The sequence below is a fragment of the Gigantopelta aegis genome, unplaced genomic scaffold (genome assembly GCF_016097555.1).
Source record: "Gigantopelta aegis isolate Gae_Host unplaced genomic scaffold, Gae_host_genome ctg10085_pilon_pilon, whole genome shotgun sequence".
Taxonomy (NCBI): domain Eukaryota; kingdom Metazoa; phylum Mollusca; class Gastropoda; order Neomphalida; family Peltospiridae; genus Gigantopelta; species Gigantopelta aegis.
The window spans coordinates 1-10,671 of record NW_024532206.1 but is presented as its reverse complement, the minus strand read 5'-3'; the positions used below and the strand labels follow the sequence as shown (position 1 = coordinate 10,671).

General features: G+C 51.6%; 1 non-coding gene and 1 pseudogene across 1 annotated transcript; both read left to right on the top strand.

Moving 5' to 3' along the window:
• Positions 1 to 2,728: 2,728 nt before the first annotated feature.
• LOC121390849 lies at positions 2,729 to 2,881 on the top strand. Its single transcript, XR_005960266.1, has one exon. It is a non-coding gene; the product is annotated as a 5.8S ribosomal RNA (ribosomal RNA).
• Positions 2,882 to 3,152: 271 nt separating this feature from the next.
• Positions 3,153 to 7,544, top strand: LOC121390851 (annotated as a pseudogene).
• The last annotated feature ends 3,127 nt before the right edge of the window (positions 7,545 to 10,671 follow it).

Below are 10,671 nucleotides of genomic sequence, written 5' to 3'. Positions count from 1 at the left end.
CGGTGCCCCGATCGTCTCTCGTCGAAACGCCAAACCCTTTAGCCGCCACCAGGCGCGTCGACGTGCCCCGTCGCCCACACGAACGCCGCGTGCCGGGCCCCCACACCGCCCACTGCGTAAAAGGGGGCAAGGATGCCAACAGCAGAGCGTCACATACCCCCAACCCCCACCTGAACCTGGTTCAGGAGGCGGGCCCGGCAGCGTGGTGGACGACTGGGTGGGGCACCTGGTAGAGATCGCTTCAGCCAGGGTGGCGCAGGGATTTGGATGAACAGTACATTGACGCTTGCCCCCGCCGCCGTCGCACGTCCCGATCCGTTAGGTCTCGCTCCGCCTCCACTCTCGCCCGCCGAGTGATTAAAAACGAGCTATCTGGCTGATCCTTAAAGTAAGTCATATGCCTTGTCTCAAAGATTAAGCCATGCATGTCTAAGTACAAACTTCCCACATAGTGAAAACTGCGAATGGCGTCTCATTAGATCAGTTATGCGTTCATTAGATCGTACAATCCTTACTTGGATAACTGTGGCCCCAATTCTAGAGCTAATACATGCAACCAAGACTCCGACCTCGCGGGAAAGAGCGCCTTTTATTAGTTCAAGACCAACCGGCACGTCGCGCCGCAAGGCGCCCGTCCAAACTGGTGACTGACTCTGGATAACTTCGCTGCGGATCGCACGCGCCATCGAGCCGGCGACGTATCTTTCAAGTGTCTGCCCTGATCAACTTTCGTAGGGTAGTCGACATGACCACCTAGGTTTTCACGGGTAGCCGGGGGATCGTCGGGTCGTTCAGATTCCGGAGAGGGGGAGCATGAGAAACGGCTACCACATCCAAGGAAGGCAGCAGGCACGCAACTTACCCACTCCTGGCACGGGGAATGGTAGTAGTGACGAAAAATAACAATACGGGACTCTTTCGAGGCCCCGTAATTGGAATGAGTACACTTTAAATCCTTTTAACGAGGATCCATTGGAGGGCAAGTCTGGTGCCAGCAGCCGCGGTAATTCCAGCTCCAATAGCGTATATTAAAGTTGTTGCAGTTAAAAAGCTCGTAGTGGATCTCGAGCACAGGCGTGCGGTCCACTTCGCGGTGGTCTCACTGCACGTTGCCTGGCTCACCCGGCCGGTCATCCCTTGGTGCTCTTCGCTGAGTGTCTCGGGGGGCCGGAAGTTTTACTTTGAAAAAAATTAGAGTGTTCAAAGCAGGCTCGTCTCGCCTGCATAATGTTGCATGGAATAATGGAATAGGACCTCGGTTCTATTTTGTTGGTTTTCGCGAAATGTCGAGGTAATGATTAAAAGGAACAGCCGGGGGCATTCGTATATACGGCGTTAGAGGTGAAATTCTTGGATCGCCGCTAAGACGACCTACAGCGAAAGCATTTGTCATGGATGTTTTCATTAGTCAAGAACGAAAGTCAGAGGTTCGAAGACGATCAGATACCGTCGTAGTTCTGACCATAAACGATTGCCGCACCAGCGATCCGCCGGCGTTGCTTCAATGACCCGACGGGCAGCTTACGGGAAACCAATAGTCTTTGGGTTCTGGGGGAAGTATGGTTGCAAAGCTGAAAACTTAAAGGAATTGACGGAAGGGCACCACCAGGAGTGGAGCCTGCGGCTTAATTTGACTCAACACGGGAAAAACTCACCCGGTCCGGACACCGTAAGGATTGACAGATGATAGCTCTTTCTTGATTCGGTGGGGCCGGTGGTGCATGGCCGTTCTTAGTTGGTGGAGCGAACTTATTGTCTGGTTAATTCCGATCAACGAACGAGGACTCTAGCCTATTAAATAGTTCGCCGATCCACGAAACACAGTCGGCGCAACTTTCTTAGAGGGACAAGTGGCGTATAGCCACACGAGATTGAGCAATAACAGGTCTGTGATTGCCCTTAGATGTCCGGGGCCGCACGCGCGCTACACTGAAGGAATCAACGTGGACACTGCCCTGCTCCGAGAGGAGTGGGAAAACCCGTTGAATAACTCCTTCGTGATGGGGACTGGGGCTTGTAATTGTTCCCCATGAACGAGGAATTCCCAGTAAGCGCGAGTCATAAGCTCGCGTTTGATTACGTCCCTGCCCTTTGTACACACCGCCCGTCGCTACTACCGATGAACGGTTTAGTGAGATCTTCGGATTGGTCCCTTCGAGGCAGGCAACTGCCCCGGCGAGGGCCGAGAAGAATGATCAAACTTGATCGCTTAGAGGAAGTAAAAGTCGTAACAAAGGTTTCCGTAGGTGAACCTGCGGAAGGATCATTACCGATTGATACCGTGAAAACAAACAAAACGCAGAAAGAAAAAAAAAGTCACCAAAAGCAATCCGACCGACCGACCGACTCGACCAGGCGGGTGGGTGGGGGCCCCGAGAGTACGATGGGCGCGGTGGCCGCCCCTCTCGGTTCTGCCCCGACGTCCCGCATTTCTTTTTCACCGGCGGGGTTACCTGGCTCGAGGCGGCCGTCGCAGGCGCCTCGGGGGGAGCTTGTTCGTCCACTAGCGTACGGTCTAACGATCTACCGGCCACGAACCTCACCGCAGGCGGTGGTGGGGGTGGGGCTTGTGGCAGGGGACGCCCCCGCACGCAACGCACGCACGCACGCACGCACCGCACGTCCGTGTCCGTCTCGCCAAAAACAGAAAAGAAATAAGTAGAAACGAATCGAACCAAAAAAAATCAAAGTTACAAACAAAAACAAAAACCCATTGAGATGATGACAACTCTGTAGGCGGTGGATCACTCGGCTCGTGAGTCGATGAAGAGCGCAGCCAGCTGCGTGAATTAATGTGAATTGCAGGACACATTGAGCATCGATACCTTGAACGCACATTGCGGCCTCGGGTCAGTCCCGGGCCACGCCTGACTGAGGGTCGGCTGAACAGCAATCGCCGGTTCGGATCGCAGAGATCGGTCGCCGGCGCACTGGGCTCGTCCAAGGCAAGTCCTCGGTCGCCTCAAGTGCAGACAGCGTGCACGTCCGACGCTTGCCGCCGCGGCCTCCGCCGCGCGCTCTCTCGTGGCCCGTGGGGACAAGGAAACGGAAGGGAAAAAGCCAAAAAAAAAAAAAAAGACGGAGAGAGGGCGTCGGCACGTCAGCAGGCCCCACCAACGAACGAACGCAAATTCGACCCATCCTTTTAAATCCGACCTCAGTTCAGACGAGACTACCGCTGAATTTAAGCATATCACTAAGCGGAGGAAAAGAAACTAACAAGGATTCCCTCAGTAACGGCGAGTGAAGCGGGAAGAGCCCAGCACCGAATCCCGCAGCCTTGCGCTGCTATACGGGACCTGTGGTTGTGTTGGGGACGCCCAACCGTCGACGGGTCCTAACTTGCGCCCAAGTCCTCCTGATCGGGGCCTACTCCCACGGTGGGTGTCAGGCCTTTACCGGCGCGGAAATAGACTCGTCGGCTCCGAGCGTCCAAAGAGTCGGGTTGTTTGAGAAAAATGCCCAGCCCAAAGTGGGTGGTAAAAATCTCCATCTAAGGCTAAATACTGTCACGAGTCCGATAGCGGGACAAGTACCGGTGAGGGAAAGTTGAAAAGAACTTTGAAGAGAGAGTTCAAGAGTACGTGAAACCGCCTAGAGGTGTAAAAAACGGGTGGGCCCGCGATAGTCGGCCCGCGGAATTCAACTCGTCCCGTCCGCCAGGAACCCGGGGTCCGTCCCGCGAGATGCTCGAACACGCACTCGACCCGGGGCCGTTCGTCGACGGCGGCGCGCGGACGCGTGCACTTGCCGCGGGCAGAGCGCCCACGATCGGTTCTCCGGGCAGCCAGAAGGCGCGTCTGGAAGGTGGCCCACGGGCGGGTCTCCGCCTTCGCGGGCGGATGTCACCTCGTCTCGGGGGGCTCTTACAGCCGGCGCGTCGCTTACCGGCCTGCCGCGGGGACTCGAGGAACGGCCGTCCCCCTCTGAACACTGGCGTCTCCGGCTCTCCCACGCACGTTCTCATTTCCGACCAGGTGGGACTGGTGGCAACCGTGCCCACCTGACCGCGTGCGGCCGGAGCGATCTCACCGGAGAGTGTGCCACCGTCGGGGGCTCGGGATCGGTGGCGATATCGGGTCGGAAACGGCCACCCGGCCCGTCTTGAAACACGGACCAAGGAGTCTAACATGTGCGCGAGTCAAGGGGCTCGTCGAAACCCAGGGGCGCAATGAAAGTGAAGGCCGGCCCTCGTCGGGTCGGCCACTCGGTGGGATCCCCCGTCCCTCGTTCGGCGCGGGGGGGCGCACCACCGGCCCGTCTCGTCCCGCCCACGCGTCGGATGAGGCGGAGCAGAGATGATAAGAGCGCACACGTGGTGGGACCCGAAAGATGGTGAACTATGCCTGAGCAGGACGAAGCCAGAGGAAACTCTGGTGGAAGGTCCGCAGCGATTTCTGACGTGCAAATCGACGTCAGGACTTGGGTATAGGGGGTCGAAAGACTAATCGAACCATCTATAGTAGCTGGTTCCCTCCGAACAGTTTCCCTCAGCGATAGCTGGCCACTCGCCGAGACGAAGTTTTTTTTCGCCGGTATTTAAAGCGAATGACTAGAGGCCTTGGGGACGAAACGTCCTCGCAACCTATTCTCAAAACTTTAAATGGGTTAGAAGCCCGGCTCGCTCAACGAAAACCACGGTGGAGCCGGGGCATTGAATTCGAGCGTGCAAGTGGCCACTTTTTGGTAAGCAGAACTGGCGCTGCGCGCGGTGGGATGAAACAAAAAACGTCCGGGTTAAGGCGGCCAAACGCTGACGCTCATCAGACACCATAAAAGGTGTTGGTTGATATAGACAGCAGGACGGTGGGCCATGGAAGTCGGAATCCGCTAAGGAGTGTGTAACAACTCACCTGTGCCGAATCACAACCAGCCCTGAAAATGGATGGCGCTAGAGCGTCGGGCCTATACCGGGACCGTCCGGGGCAATACGAGACACCCACGGTACCATGCCCGGACGAGTAGGAGGGTCGCCGTTGGTGAGCACTGAAGCTTCGGGCGCGAGCCCGGGTGGAGCCGCCACGGGTGGCAGATCTGGTGGTAGTAGCAAATATTCAAACGAGAACTTTGAAGACTGAAGTGGAGAAGGGTTCCAGTGTGAACAGCAGTTGAACATGGGTCAGTCGGCCCTAAGAGATAGGAGAGCTCCGTTCTGAAACGGGGGCAATGCCGTTGCTCGAAAAAAAAAAAAAAATGTTTTTTTGCCCGTATTCCATCGAAAAGGGAGTCGGGTCAATATTCCCGAACCTGGACACGGAGATTGGCCCGACAAGGGTCGCCGACGTGCTGTTCGGTAACGCAAAAACGAAGTCGGAGACGTCGGCGAGGGAAGAGCCCGATGGGAGAGAGTTCTCTTTTCTTTGTAAGGGACCCAATCCCTGGAATCGGCTGCCGGGAGATAGGGAAAAGGGGTTCCCGTAAAAGAGAGACAACCGCGCGACGCTTAGAGAAAGTGAGAGACGAGAGAGAGAGAAGAGAAGGTGTCCGGCCGCGCTCTCGCCGGCCCTTGAAAAAAGAAGAGCGACGGAGACTCGTGATTCTCGTGCCAGGCCGGTACCCATATCCGCCAGCGAGTCTCCCAGGTTAACAGCCTCTAGTTAAGAGAATAGACATGCAGTGGTAAGCAACAATGTAGGGTAAGGGAAGTCGGCCAAATTGGGATCCGTAACTTCGGGCGACAAGGATTGGCTCTGCAGGTCGGCAACTGGGTAAGGGAAGTCAGTCGGGCTGGGAGGTACGAAGCGGGAGACTGGGAAGGGCACGGGGCTGGGCGAGGCCTGCCGCTCTCCCTGGTCGGCGTCGTCCTCTCCGCTCTTGGTTCTCTCTCGCCCGGTTGTTCCTGGCGTGGTCGGCGTTCGGCGGGTTCGCGCCTCGTCGGGTGCCTCTCGTCGGGTTTCGGATGCCGGGGCGCGGGGGCGTTCCGTCGGGGCGGTCTGGGCGCGCGCGGCCACTCGGGGGGTGGCGTGTCGGGGATCGAGCTCGGGACCGTATTGCTTCATCAACCTTCCCGTGGACTGCCTCAGCTATGCGGCGGCGCCCCGTGCGTCGTCGTGTCGTGTCGGCGTCATTTCAAGCGGCTGCCATTCAATCAGCCAAACTCAGAACTGGTACGGACCAGGGGAATGTGATCCGACTTGCGCTAATTAAAACAAAAGCATTGCGATGGGCCGTCACCCGGGTGTTAGGTGACGCAATGTGATTTCTGCCCTCCCAGTGCTCTGAATGTCAAAGTGAAGAAATTCCAAAAACAGCGCGGGTATTCCAAACGCTCACGGCGGGAGTAGTAACATAGACTATACTCCCTCTTAACGGGTAGCCAAATTGCCTCGTCATCTAATTAGTGACGCGCATGAATGGATTAACGAGCATTCCCACTGTTCCCTATCTACCATGCAGCGAAACCACAGCCAAGGGAACGGGGCTTGGCAGAATCGGCGGGGAAAGAAGGACCCTGTTGAGCTTGGACTTTAGTCCGACTCTGTGAAGAGAGACAATGAGAGGTGTCGCATAGGTGGGAGCTTCGCGGCGCAATTGAAATACCACTACTTTTTATCGTTCTTTACTTTATTCGGTCGAGCGGAGATCGGGGCGCAAGCCCCTTGCTTCTGGAGTTAAGCCCCCGGACCGTCGTCGCCGGGGGCGATCCGCACCGAAGACAGTGTCAGGCGGGGAGTTTTTGACTGGGGCGGTATACAGCTTGTCAAAACGGGTTGTAACGCAGGTGTCCTAAGGTGAGACTCAGCGAGGACGGAAAACCTCGCGTAGAGCAAAAGGGCAAAAGCTTCACTTGATTTTGATTTTCAGTACGAATACAGACCGTGAAAGCGTGGCCTATCGATCCTTTTGACGTTAAGAGTTTTTAAGCAAGAGGTGTCAGAAAAGTTACCAACAGGGATAACTGGCTGTGTGGCAGCCAAGCGTTCATAGCGACGTTTGCTTTTTGATCCTTCGATGTCGGCTCTTCCTATCATTGTGAAGCAGAATTCACCAAGCGTTGGGATTGTTCACCCACTAATAGGGAACGTGAGCTGGGTTTAGACCCGTCGTGAGACAGGTTAGTTTTACCCTACCGATGACAAGTCGTTGCAACGGTAATCCTGCTCAGTACGAGAGGAAAGAACCGCAGGTTCAGACATTGGTTTATGTGCTGGGCTGATAAGGCCAATGGTGCGAGGCTACCATCTGGGGGATTATGACTGAACGCCTCTAAGTCAGAATCCCGCCCGAAAAATGTAACGGATACTCTTTGCGCCTCGGTGGCCTATCGGGAGGCAACGATATGCGTGCGCCTTCGCCGTCCCGTCGCCCTCGGGCTGGGGCGGGCGGCCGGCCACGGTGGTCCCGAGCCACAGCAAGAGGGACCGTTTCACGCCGCTCGCCGAGCAGTGCCGGCGTGGGGGCCGTCCGATTATCCATCCCATGCGAAGTGGAGGCGTTAAATCATTCGCAGACGCTTAGTTCTCGGTCGGGGTGTCGTACTTAGTAGAGCAAGCCACCTCACTGCGATCTATTGAGACTTAGCCTTTTTGACCAGGGAGATTAGCTTGTCCGCTACAGACGGGGCACATCCCCACGGGTCGCGCTGGGCCGGTCTTCGCTTCGCAGGCGGGTCGGTGCTCTTCGGGTTTTTGTTGTTTTTGTTTTTTTTGTTTTTTTTGTTTTTTTGTTTTTTTTTTGGTGGCAGCGACGAGCCGGGATGGGACACACCGAGAGTACAAGAGTACAAGGACCCCTCACAAAGAGCACAAAGGAGCACAAGGACCACAAAGAGCACAAGACCACAAAAGGAGCACAAGAACCACAAAAGAGCCATTAAGAGTTGTAACAGTATAATAAGAGTACAATAAGAAGTTGTAAACAGTATAATAAGAGTATAATAAGAGCTGTAGCGAAGAGTTGTGGGGAATGTGGAAAGTAAAGTGTAAAAGCAAGAGTGGGAAAAACACAGAAAGAACACACAGTCTTCAGGTAGCCTGAGCTGAGACGTGTACGCATGTCAAATCATTGGCAGACCGACGACGAGTTCTCGATCGCCGGTGTCGTCCTCACTGCGATCTCCACGACACTTAGCCTTTGACAAGGACATTCTGTCCGCTACAGATGGGCACAAATCCCCACATTCTCAGGGTTTCGTTTTCGTTCGCAGGCGGTCGTCGCTCTTCGAGGTCTTTTTTGTTTGTTTTTTTTTGTTTTTTTTTATCTTCCGTTATTTTGTTTTTGTTTTTGGCAGCGACGAGCCGGGATGGGACACACCGATAGTATTATAGATCATAAGAGCATAATAATAAGGAGTATACTAAGAGTTGTAAACAGTATAATAAGAGTGTGATAATAAGAGCTGAAGAGTTGTACAAGTGGAGTAAAGTGTAAAAGCAAGAGTGGAAAAAGAACACAGAAAGAAACGACATTCTTAAGGAAGCGCATGAGGGACGCTTGTACGCATGTCAAAATCCATTGGCAGACAGGGACCGAGGTCTCAGCCGGAGGTGATCGTCCTCACTTGCGAGTTCATCCCGACCACTTAGCCGTGGGACAAGGAAGATGTGTCCAGGCTACAAGATGGGCAAAATCCCACATTCTCAGGTTTTCGGGTCGTTTCGCAGGCGCGTTCGTTGGGCGATATGGCGTTTTTGGCGAGCGGGACGAGCAGGGCTGAGGGACAACCTAGAAAAAAAAGAATTTCATGTTAAAGGTTAAATTTAAAGTTTAAATTTAAACGTTACAGTGAACTTAATACCGTTTCATGGCGATAAACGTTTTAAAAGTTTCAGCGTTTAAAGGTGAAAGTAAAGTCAAACAGGAACAGTGATAAGAAAAAGTGAAAGTAAAGTTTAAAAAGTTTAATAGGTAAAGTTACAGTTTAAAAAGTAAGTAAAAAAAGTACAGGTGTTAAAAAAGTTAAAGTGGTTTAATAAACGTAAAGTTGTTAAAAAAATAAAATAAATCAAATAATAACGAATCAATAAATAAAAGATAAAATAGAAACCACATAAGCAGTGGTTCATTGAAGTGTCAAGCCTCTTTTACAGAAAAAAGGAAAACTTCTGTTATTTCCAACTATTTGCCATATTTTGTCTTGAACACGGAAAGTCCGGATTTGTACTTCAACAGTAGCGGGAATCCCGATGGGGGTTCGTGTTGTTTTGTGTTTTGTTTTATACTTTTCTTTTTTCCCCCGGCACTTAAGCCAAAGGATGAGGAATGAACAATTGTGTTACGATCATTAATACAATTCATATGAATGTGGTTTGTTTGCAGTAAATGTTCGAATTACCAACTGAAGAACGAGTGTTGGATTCACTAGAGAAACAATAGATAACGTAAGTAAATTTAATAAACTTTTTAAACCTGTAATTAAAAATGTCTGTGGAATCGACACTATTTTGTATGGCTAATCAATTTATATGTGAAAGCGGTTGGTGTGATGCCTATTTAACACTACCGACTGTGGATGGGGCGCCATTTTTTTTGATTATTCTTATGAGTAGTTATTTATTGATGGTTCTTACTTTTATATTTATTACTACTTACTGTATATAACGAACTTACTTAACTGACTTAATACTTTGTACACTACTAATATTACTTACGACTACTTACTTTTTACGTTACTTACTTTACTTTAACTAAGAGTCTTTAACTGTATACTACGTTACTTACTGTCCCAGGATTACCAATTACGACGTTTGAAATTACATGTTAAATAAAATTGGGAAGTGTGCGGTTTGATTAATTGCCATGAGTTGTTGAGAAGATTTGACCACGGGAGAAAGGTGGTGTCAATGTTTCTCTCCGAATGGGGATGAAACCGGTTGTGTCGCGACTTTCTTCTGGTTTTCACTTCGGCCTTGTTAATTGTGTGCACGTGGCAACGGGATTGGTTTTTGGCCAGGGTGTGACTGGAACTGTGGGGGTTGCGACACAAGTGTTTCGTGAGATGTGCAGTGCAATCATGCTCCTTTTTCATTGATCGATTGTGGAACATTCTCGGTTTTAGCTTGGAAATGGGACCATTTCTCCTCGCCCAGATGGGGGCCCACTTTTACATGATATGCAAAGATTTCACAACCCGACTCGTGTTTCAGATTGCATCGCAGTGGCGCCGCAACACTTAGAAGAGCCCACTATTTTGTTGTGTGGACGTCAGTCGACTAACAAAAGGACGTGTTGACATGCGCGTCTTTACTGCTAACTGTTGGCATGAAAATTGGACGGTATTTTTTTGTTTTTTTTTTTTGTTGAATCGCTTTTGTTAAATTACCAAAATTCCATTGGATTATTACTCTTTTCGGATCGGCAAAAAGATTTTTTTTTTTTTTTTTTTTAAGTGTGGGATTTGAATTCAACCATAGGAGAAGCCATGGGTTAGGGAAAGGTGACGTCACGGTATCAGCATGCCGCGCCTTGGTAGGCAGAAGTCTTCATAATGGACATTAGTAACAAAGCGAAAACTAGGTAGCGTGAATAGCAAAGAATGGCCAAAACGTGCTTAAATTACCGCTTGTAGCACGGGAGGCGCAATTCTACAAGCTCCTGTATGGAGGAGATAATGTCTCTTTCCACCCAAAAATTTGACGATTTACCGAGTTCAAAACTATAGCCAAAATTCCTTTCCTTTCTCTCTCTCTCTCTCCTCTCTCTCTCTCTATTCGCTTCTCTTCTCCTTCTCTC